Consider the following 7,596-nt stretch of genomic DNA (forward strand, 5'->3'; position numbering starts at 1 on the left):
GCACCAGACAGAAATGAAGGCTTGGGGAAGAGTTTGGGATTCGATTTTCAAGGAGCTGTACTTGGTGTGGAGAGGAGGGGCACTGGGTCTTTTTTAAAACTTAAAGGATGATTGGGGCGCCTGAGTGGCTCAGTGGGTTAAGCCGCTGCCTTCGGCTCAGGTCATGATCCCAGGTCCTGGGTTCGAGCCCCGCATCGGGCTTTCTGCTCAGCAGGGAGCCTGCTTCCTCCTCTCTCTCTATCTGCCTCTCTGCTTACTTGTGATTTCTCTCTGTCAAATAAATAAATAAAATCTTTAAAAAAAAATAAAAAAAAATAAAACTTAAAGGATGATCATTCTGATGCTGTATATATAAGTTGGCAAAGGAACGTGGGGGAAGAAAGTAATTTAAGAGGCCACTGCAGTATATTCCAGACAGGAAGAGATGAGGGAGCCGAAGTGGGGGCACTGCGGGGTGGGTGTGGGGTGAGGCTGAGAAAGCAGGTGCATCAGTATCAATGTGGGGAGTGAGGGCGAAGAAGCTGTGGAGGTGACTCCTTGGCTTTGAGTGCAGGAACACAGGGGAGCTGCGATCTCATGTACCCAAAGAGGAAACACAGACGTGAGCACCGGATTGGGGGCCGGGATGGGTGGGAAGAAGCAGCGGCGTCGGTCTCCTAGTGAGGAGCGCTCGGCAGAGGGCTGATCACCAGGCTCCACCACAGATCGAGCTCGCGGAGAAATATCTCCCTAAAGGACAAGGCTGTTCCATTTCATAGCACATCTTCCTCACTGCCAAGTGTTCCCTGGTGACAGCCTCTGCCATTGATATTTTTAGCATGTGGCCTTTCCGAGCCTGAAGAGCAATATCCACTTCCTGGAGCTCCTTCGCCAGCTGACAGCCAGTGACCCACGGAGGAGTGAGCTTCAGCTGGCCATGACAAGTGGGAGTCTGTCGCCGCGCCAATCTGCTGGGGGAGAGGCAAGCAGACCCCATGTTTGAGAGAAAGCCTCCATCTCATTCCCTTCTGTTCTGCAGCAGAGGCTGACCAACTTCAGGGCTCATTAGAAGCTGGAAAACAAAACAAAACAAAACAAAAAAGCCTGTCCATGAATCCCAAATGGAAGGAAGCTTCTTGGGCAATTTCCTTATGGGACAGTTCTATCAAGCCTGAAGGTAATACCTGGCCAGGTAATGTCAGAAAACCACCAGGACCTATGTGTTGCTTTTATAGATCCTAGAACAGGCCTGAGCTAAAATCCTCTGGTATTCATAACACATTCCATTGCCTCAAATGGAGCCAGATTTGGGGCAAAGCAAGAAAGCACTGAGGGAAGCTTGAAAAGGAGTGAAGGGTTTCTCAGATGGGGTTTGCAGTCCCTGGCTGAGGCCAGGGTGTGAGAATACAACTGGTGGTCCCCTAAACTTGTAAGAGTTTTCTGCAAGAATTTTAAAATTGTGTGTTTCTTGCTTATGGTAATCTAAACAAATTGGGTCGAGCATCTTTGGTGCTGTCTGACTGCCCATCCCCCCTCCTTATGTAGGAATACTGTCTCGCCACCTCAGGACCCACAGCCGCGAATGCGTTTGTGATCATTTTGATGTCAAGTGGCATTTTTGTTTTTTTAAAAGATTTTATTTACTTATTTGAGAGAGAGAGGGAGAGAGTGAGCACAAGCAGGGGGAGGGGCAGAGGGAGAGAGAGGAGCAGGCTCTCGGCTGAGCAGGGAGCCCGATGCGGAACTCCATCCAGGAACCTGGGATCATGACCTGAGCCAAAGGCAGACGGTTAACCGACTGGACCACCCAAGCGCCCTGCAGATGACATTTTTAAAGGTGGTTGCAGACTAATGGAAAAGATGAAAGATGGCTTTAGTACAGAACAAAGTATCTGTGTCCCATAAAGAGCACAGGACATCTTTGTGCCCTAGCCGAACAAAGGTGTAGCAGCAGCTCAAGGCAAGATTTCTGGGGACAGGCAGGGCTACCTTCTTGATGTGAGGATTAGGGTTCAGCAAAACAAGGACCATTTGTCATTCTGAACCCAAGTGATCCCTGGAACTTGGGGGTGTTAGAGAAAAAAAAGCCCCTCTTGGGGGGCATCTAATCACTGCAGCAATCACCATCATCACCATCACCGTCATCAAAGCATTTATCCAGTGTGTGTGCCTTCAGGGCAGCAGTGGGGCTGGTAAGAGGCCGTGGTTGTTGTTGTTTCTTTATGAGGACTGCACTGGTGGGGAGGAGGTGTGGGGATCAGGAGACGACGGTCTCTTGCTAATGAAGTGAAGGCCCCGCGTGAGTCTAATTTGGGGGGCGTGGATAAACACAGGTCTACACTGGAAAGACGACTGCAGGATTTTCTTCCGGAGCCACAGGAGGGCTGGGCTGGTGGGAATAGAAGAGGATCTGTGGAGAACGCCTGCCCTGGAGCCAGAGGTTGAGACTACATGTGTTGGGTGAGGTAATAACTGGGCAAGGCAAGAGATTGTCCACCGGACGGTCCAGTACTGCTGTGAAAACCGCCCTGAGCTAAACCGCATCACCGTGAAAGTGGACATGTTGCATGTGGGGCGGGGACAGAAGCACGGGGGAGCTCAGAAGGAGTCAGAGCACCAGGGAGAACCCCCACCTTCTTCCTTGGCAAACCCACCTCTTCCTTTATTTGAGGCCTCTTGGAACTTCAAAGCTTTGGGTATATTGACTCACACACCAGGTTTGCTGACTGGGAGTATCTAAAGCTGGTCTAGGGATGCCTGGAACATCTAGCTTGCCTTCCCTAAGGCCTCAGTCTCCCCTCAGGAATAGCTGCATGTGTCCTATTTCCATGCAACTTGACTCGTGCACAAAGCTCGCCCACCAACGCCAGAAAACCCTTTAAGCCACATGATTAATGCACTTAAGGTTATGTACTTCCAGGGATTGAAGGACTTGTGCATGGAGCTAATGCTGTGTTCCATACTTCCTGCTGTTGACTCTTCATTTTCCCGTTACTATCTTTATATTTTTCTTCTAGTTTTTCCTTCCTGAATCAGATGGATTGCATTTGGCCCCATTAACAGAAACCTGACTGCAGGGGCTTAGCCAAATAAGGTACTTTTTTGTTGTTTTTTGAGATATGGTTTGTAAAATGTAAATCCACACATTTTAAGTTTACGGTTCGATGAGTTTTGACAAGGGTACTGTAGCTCCCAAAACCATCCCATCAATATACAAGACATTTTTATCACCCTAGAAAATGAGCTCATATTCCTTTCTTGTGAATCCTGACCCCATCCCCCAGGCAACCTCTGTTCTGATTTCTCTTACCATAGCTTCGTTTTGCCTATTTCTAGAACTTCATATAAATAGAACAATACAGAGTGTATTCTTTTGTGTCTGGCTGCTTTTGCTCAATATAATAGTCGTGGGATTCATCGGCTTTGTTGAAAGTTTCAGCAGTCCTTTCCTTTTTATTGCTGAATAGTATTCTATTGAATAAATATACCACAATTTGTGTATCCATTCATGGCTTGATAAATATTCCGACCGTTTTCAGGTTTGGCCTATTGTGAATAAAACAGTTAAAAACATGATTGTATAAGCCTTTTGTTTATAAGTTTTCATTTTCCTGGGGTAAAGAACCAGAAGTAAAAGAGTTGAGAAATAAATAGGTGCATATTTAATATTTTAAGAAACCACCCATCAATTCTTCAAAATGCCTATGCTAATTTATACTTCCAAAGTGGCGATGAACCAGAGTCATGCTCACTGACAATTAGCATTGCTGGTTTTGAACATTCCAGCCATTCCGGTGGGTGTAAAGTGTGTGGTTGTGATCACGTTCCTCTGATAACTGATGACATTGAACATCTTCTCGTGAGCTTTTTGGCCATTTCTACTGCTTCCTCTGTGACATGCTCATTGAACTATTTAGTTCATTTTTGAAAAACATTGGGTTGTATTTTTCTTAGTTTTCTTTTTAACACACAGCCGTCTATATGTTCTGGATACAAGCTCTTTGTCGGATCAATGTATTGTGAATATTTCCTCTCAGTTTGTGGTTTGCCTGTTCATATTCTTAATGTCTTTGATGAGTGGAAACTTTAAATTTTGATGAAGTTCAGTAGATCAGGTTTTAATTTTATGGCCAGTGTGGATCTATTTCAGGACTCTCTGTTTTGTTCTATTGATCTGCTTGTCTACTCTTCCTTATGCCAATTTCTACCTTCGTGATTCAGATAGGGTTATTATTTTGTTTCCAGAGGTGGGTGGGCTGGGACTGGGGAAGCTTGCTCCAGAGAGTTGTCTGCTCAGAGCTGGGTTCCTTGCAGCTCTCCTCTCCACCATTTTCAGCCAGCGGTTTTTGTTTTCCAGATAGCAAGATGGCCGCTTCCTCATTGACTTCACATTCTAGCTTCTGGGAAGAAGAAGTGGACAAACGGGTTAACAGCCCTGCTGAGTCTGACCCTTTTTATCAGAAGAAAAAAATTAATCCCCAAATCCAAAAAGCCAAACCATCGTAAAAAGCTTCCTGAACCCCCAACTAGAATTCCGTGTACATCTCAGAGCTGGTCAGGTGGCCGCCCCCCAGTGGCTGTGGGGACTGGGGAGAGGAATATTTGCATGCTATGCATTGTCTGCTTTAGTGACTTGGCCACTGAAGCAAAAGGGGAGGGATGGCACCTATCAGTCTGGGTAAGTCAGAACCCATTGGAGCTGGAGGTGGTCAGTCTCACAAACCCTGAAGATGCTACAGAATGTCTTGGGATGACAGTGAAGAGTGAGGACAAAGAGAAACATCCAGGAAAAAGAAAAAAATATATAGATATAGATATAGATGTAAATTGAGTGGTACTTCTTTGGTTAATTCTGTATCAGTGCTTCTCTACCTGGTAAGGGACTACACCAGAAGGCATAAGATTTGTGAATGGAGTTTTTAAAAAGACATACTCTTCCTTCCACAGGGCTAACCCTACTTGCAGTATAAGCAGCAATGTCTCCTTCAGATCATTAATTAAATTTGCAAGTTTTGAATCTTTAAAAGATAACTGCCTGGTTGCTATTGTAAATGAATCAATGTCTTAGAAACCCAAAGCCAGAGAAAGCGCTATGGCAAATGTTTGGATCCCAGAGGCATCCACGAACATAGGCACTCCTGTTCAGAGCCCACCCTTTGTTCATGTAGTGACAGAGTTCAAGGGTTGACTTATCACCATGGCCCACACAGGTGCTGCTCAAGGTCCCAGGATAGTGCGTCGTTTCTTGCCTTCGACTCCTATAAGTCCGTTTATACTGCCAGCTGTTGAGTCATCTGTTTCGCCTTTAATATTACCCCATCCTTGTTCCTGGAAGAAATTGAGTTGAGTGACAGGAACCAGGTAAGAGCCTAGCAGGCCTCAAGCCAGACAGTCTTCCCTTTGGTGGGATGACTTGAGACACAAGCATCTTCATCACAGTGATGGTTAGTGATCCTTAAGATCCCTTTTGAGCTGGAACAACCCGTATTTCCTGCTGTATTTGTTCCCTAACAACGCACCATTAACTGGGAGGCCTTACACAAGAGAAATGTATTCTCTCGCAGTTCTGGAGGCTAGAAGTCCAAAATCAAGGTGTCAGCAGGGCCTTGCTCTCTCTGAAGCCCCCAGGAGAGAATCTGTTCCATGCTTTTGTCTAAGCTTCTGGTGTTGCCAGCAATCCTTGGCTGGTAGATCCATCACTCCAATCTCTGCCTCTGTTGTCACACGGTGTTCCCTCCCCCCAGGTGTCTGTCCCTGTGTCTCTTGCCGTCTTCTTATACACAATGACGGCCTACCCTACTCCAGTATGGGTTCATTTTAACCTCAATAATTATATCTGCCATGACCCTATTTGCAAATCAGATCATATTCTGAGGTTCCAAGCATGAGGACTTGAGCATATCTTTTGGGAGGATGCAACTCAACCGGTAACAGCTGCTAAGACATAACTCGAAGCTTGTAAGGTAAGCCAGGACCAAGGTATCAGGATTATTACTCTGCAAGGTCCAGGAACGAAGCTGGGCTTCTTGTGACATGCTTTCTTCATGTAGGACCAGAGGAGGTTGTTACTCCAGCTGACAACAGAGGTGGTCTGCTGGAGCTCTCACTGCTGGGGAGCCGGAACGGGAAAGACACACCCACCACCTCCTTCGCTCCTGAGTTAGAGCCGGGCTGCAGCTAGAGAGGAAGAAGCTGGCCTGCAAAGACACAGAGCTATAGGTAGGGAGCATTCTAAGGATTTTGGGGGTTCTAGTCCTGGACATGACTAAGTATGACTCCCTTACCTGGCCGTGCCTGGGTATATGAGCCCACAAATCTTCTTTTCTGCCTTTCATTTTCTCCAATCCTAAATTGGCAAAAGTTGAGCAGAGGAGAGGCTCTGTGTGCATTTGAGCTAAGCCCGAGGTGCTGGGTGTCCCAAGACACAAGACAGGACATCTTGTGGGAATGAGGGGTGCAGGGGTTGAAGGTAGAGGGGCTAGAGGTGGTGGAGGGGAGGATTAACTTCCTAAAAAGGGGAAGGGGTGTGGACACCAGGCTGCAGGGGTGCAGTAGGAGGCAAATTAAGTGGAGTGACACAGAGGTTAGGAAAGAGGAAGTGTCCACCCGGAACACTTGTCCTTCTGCAGACCTGAATTGACAAGCCTTCCTCTCTGCATGGTACAAGGAAATGAGTAAGTGAGATAACGTTGCAACTTTGGGTCCTCTCCTTGCACTAACCCCACAGTGAGCAAACCATGACTCCCCCATCCTGGTCTGGAGTGTGTTTGGTTTGGGGAAGGCTAGTGAGTCAAGAGGCCCCCAGCAAAGGAAGAGAAATCACTTCCCATCGCACGGGACTCTGGAAGTAAAGGTGGCAGAGATGGGGCAGAAGGGGCTCTAGTTGGGGTAACTCTTTAGTTCCTGATTTCCCCACCCTCACTTCTGCCCCTCTCTCTCCTCTGCTCCCAGACCCTGTGCAAAGGGGGAGTCCTGACATACTTGGATGATCGTGCAAGAACTCTGTAGAGTCAGTTTCCCTGCACACAGGGCATTGTACTGTGGGAAGTCAGGCAAAAATGCTAGCATTTAACAGCAGCTCCGATGATATACACAGGAAAATCTGATAACCTCTGAATTTCGGAAATCTTTTGGCACCTTGGGGAGCCTTGAGGACACACAAGCTGTCAGCTTTCTCTGAGGGGCTAGTTGTGTGTGTGTGTGTGTGTGTGTGTGTGTGTGTGTGTGTGTTGGGGGCATCTTCGGCAGGCCCCCTATAAAACCACCTGGACCCTGGGGCCCCATGCAGCGGTTGCAAAAGCTGATGTTCCCAGAAGGGTGAAGGGCAGCCGGGCGGGGGAGGGGGGTGGTCCTGGGCTCTGTGGCCAACTCCACCTACCTCCGTAGCAAGTTTCTTCTCAAGCCTTGTTCCATAAATCTGAGTCATGGGGTCACAGTCCTAGTCAATAGCTTACCTGCCTTGCATTAAAGAATTGTGTGTCCCTGAAAGGTGCCTTGTGGAGGTAACTCCTAGCCCTGGCTCTTTCTAAATGGATGCTGAATAAGCATCAGCATAAATGATGGATGAACTAACCTTAAAAGAAAAGACCTGAGCTGAGTGTTGAGAGATTCGTCAAG

At 47.2% G+C, this 7,596-nt stretch overlaps 1 long non-coding RNA gene across 1 annotated transcript; it reads left to right on the forward strand.

Moving 5' to 3' along the window:
* Window positions 1-932: 932 nt before the first annotated feature.
* Window positions 933-4,853, forward strand: LOC125096127 (uncharacterized). The gene is made up of 3 exons (XR_007126074.1): window positions 933-1,171; window positions 2,997-3,073; window positions 4,337-4,853. It is a non-coding gene; the product is annotated as an uncharacterized LOC125096127 (long non-coding RNA).
* The last annotated feature ends 2,743 nt before the right edge of the window (window positions 4,854-7,596 follow it).

This window comes from Lutra lutra, chromosome 3, assembly GCF_902655055.1.
Source record: "Lutra lutra chromosome 3, mLutLut1.2, whole genome shotgun sequence".
NCBI lineage: Eukaryota > Metazoa > Chordata > Mammalia > Carnivora > Mustelidae > Lutra > Lutra lutra.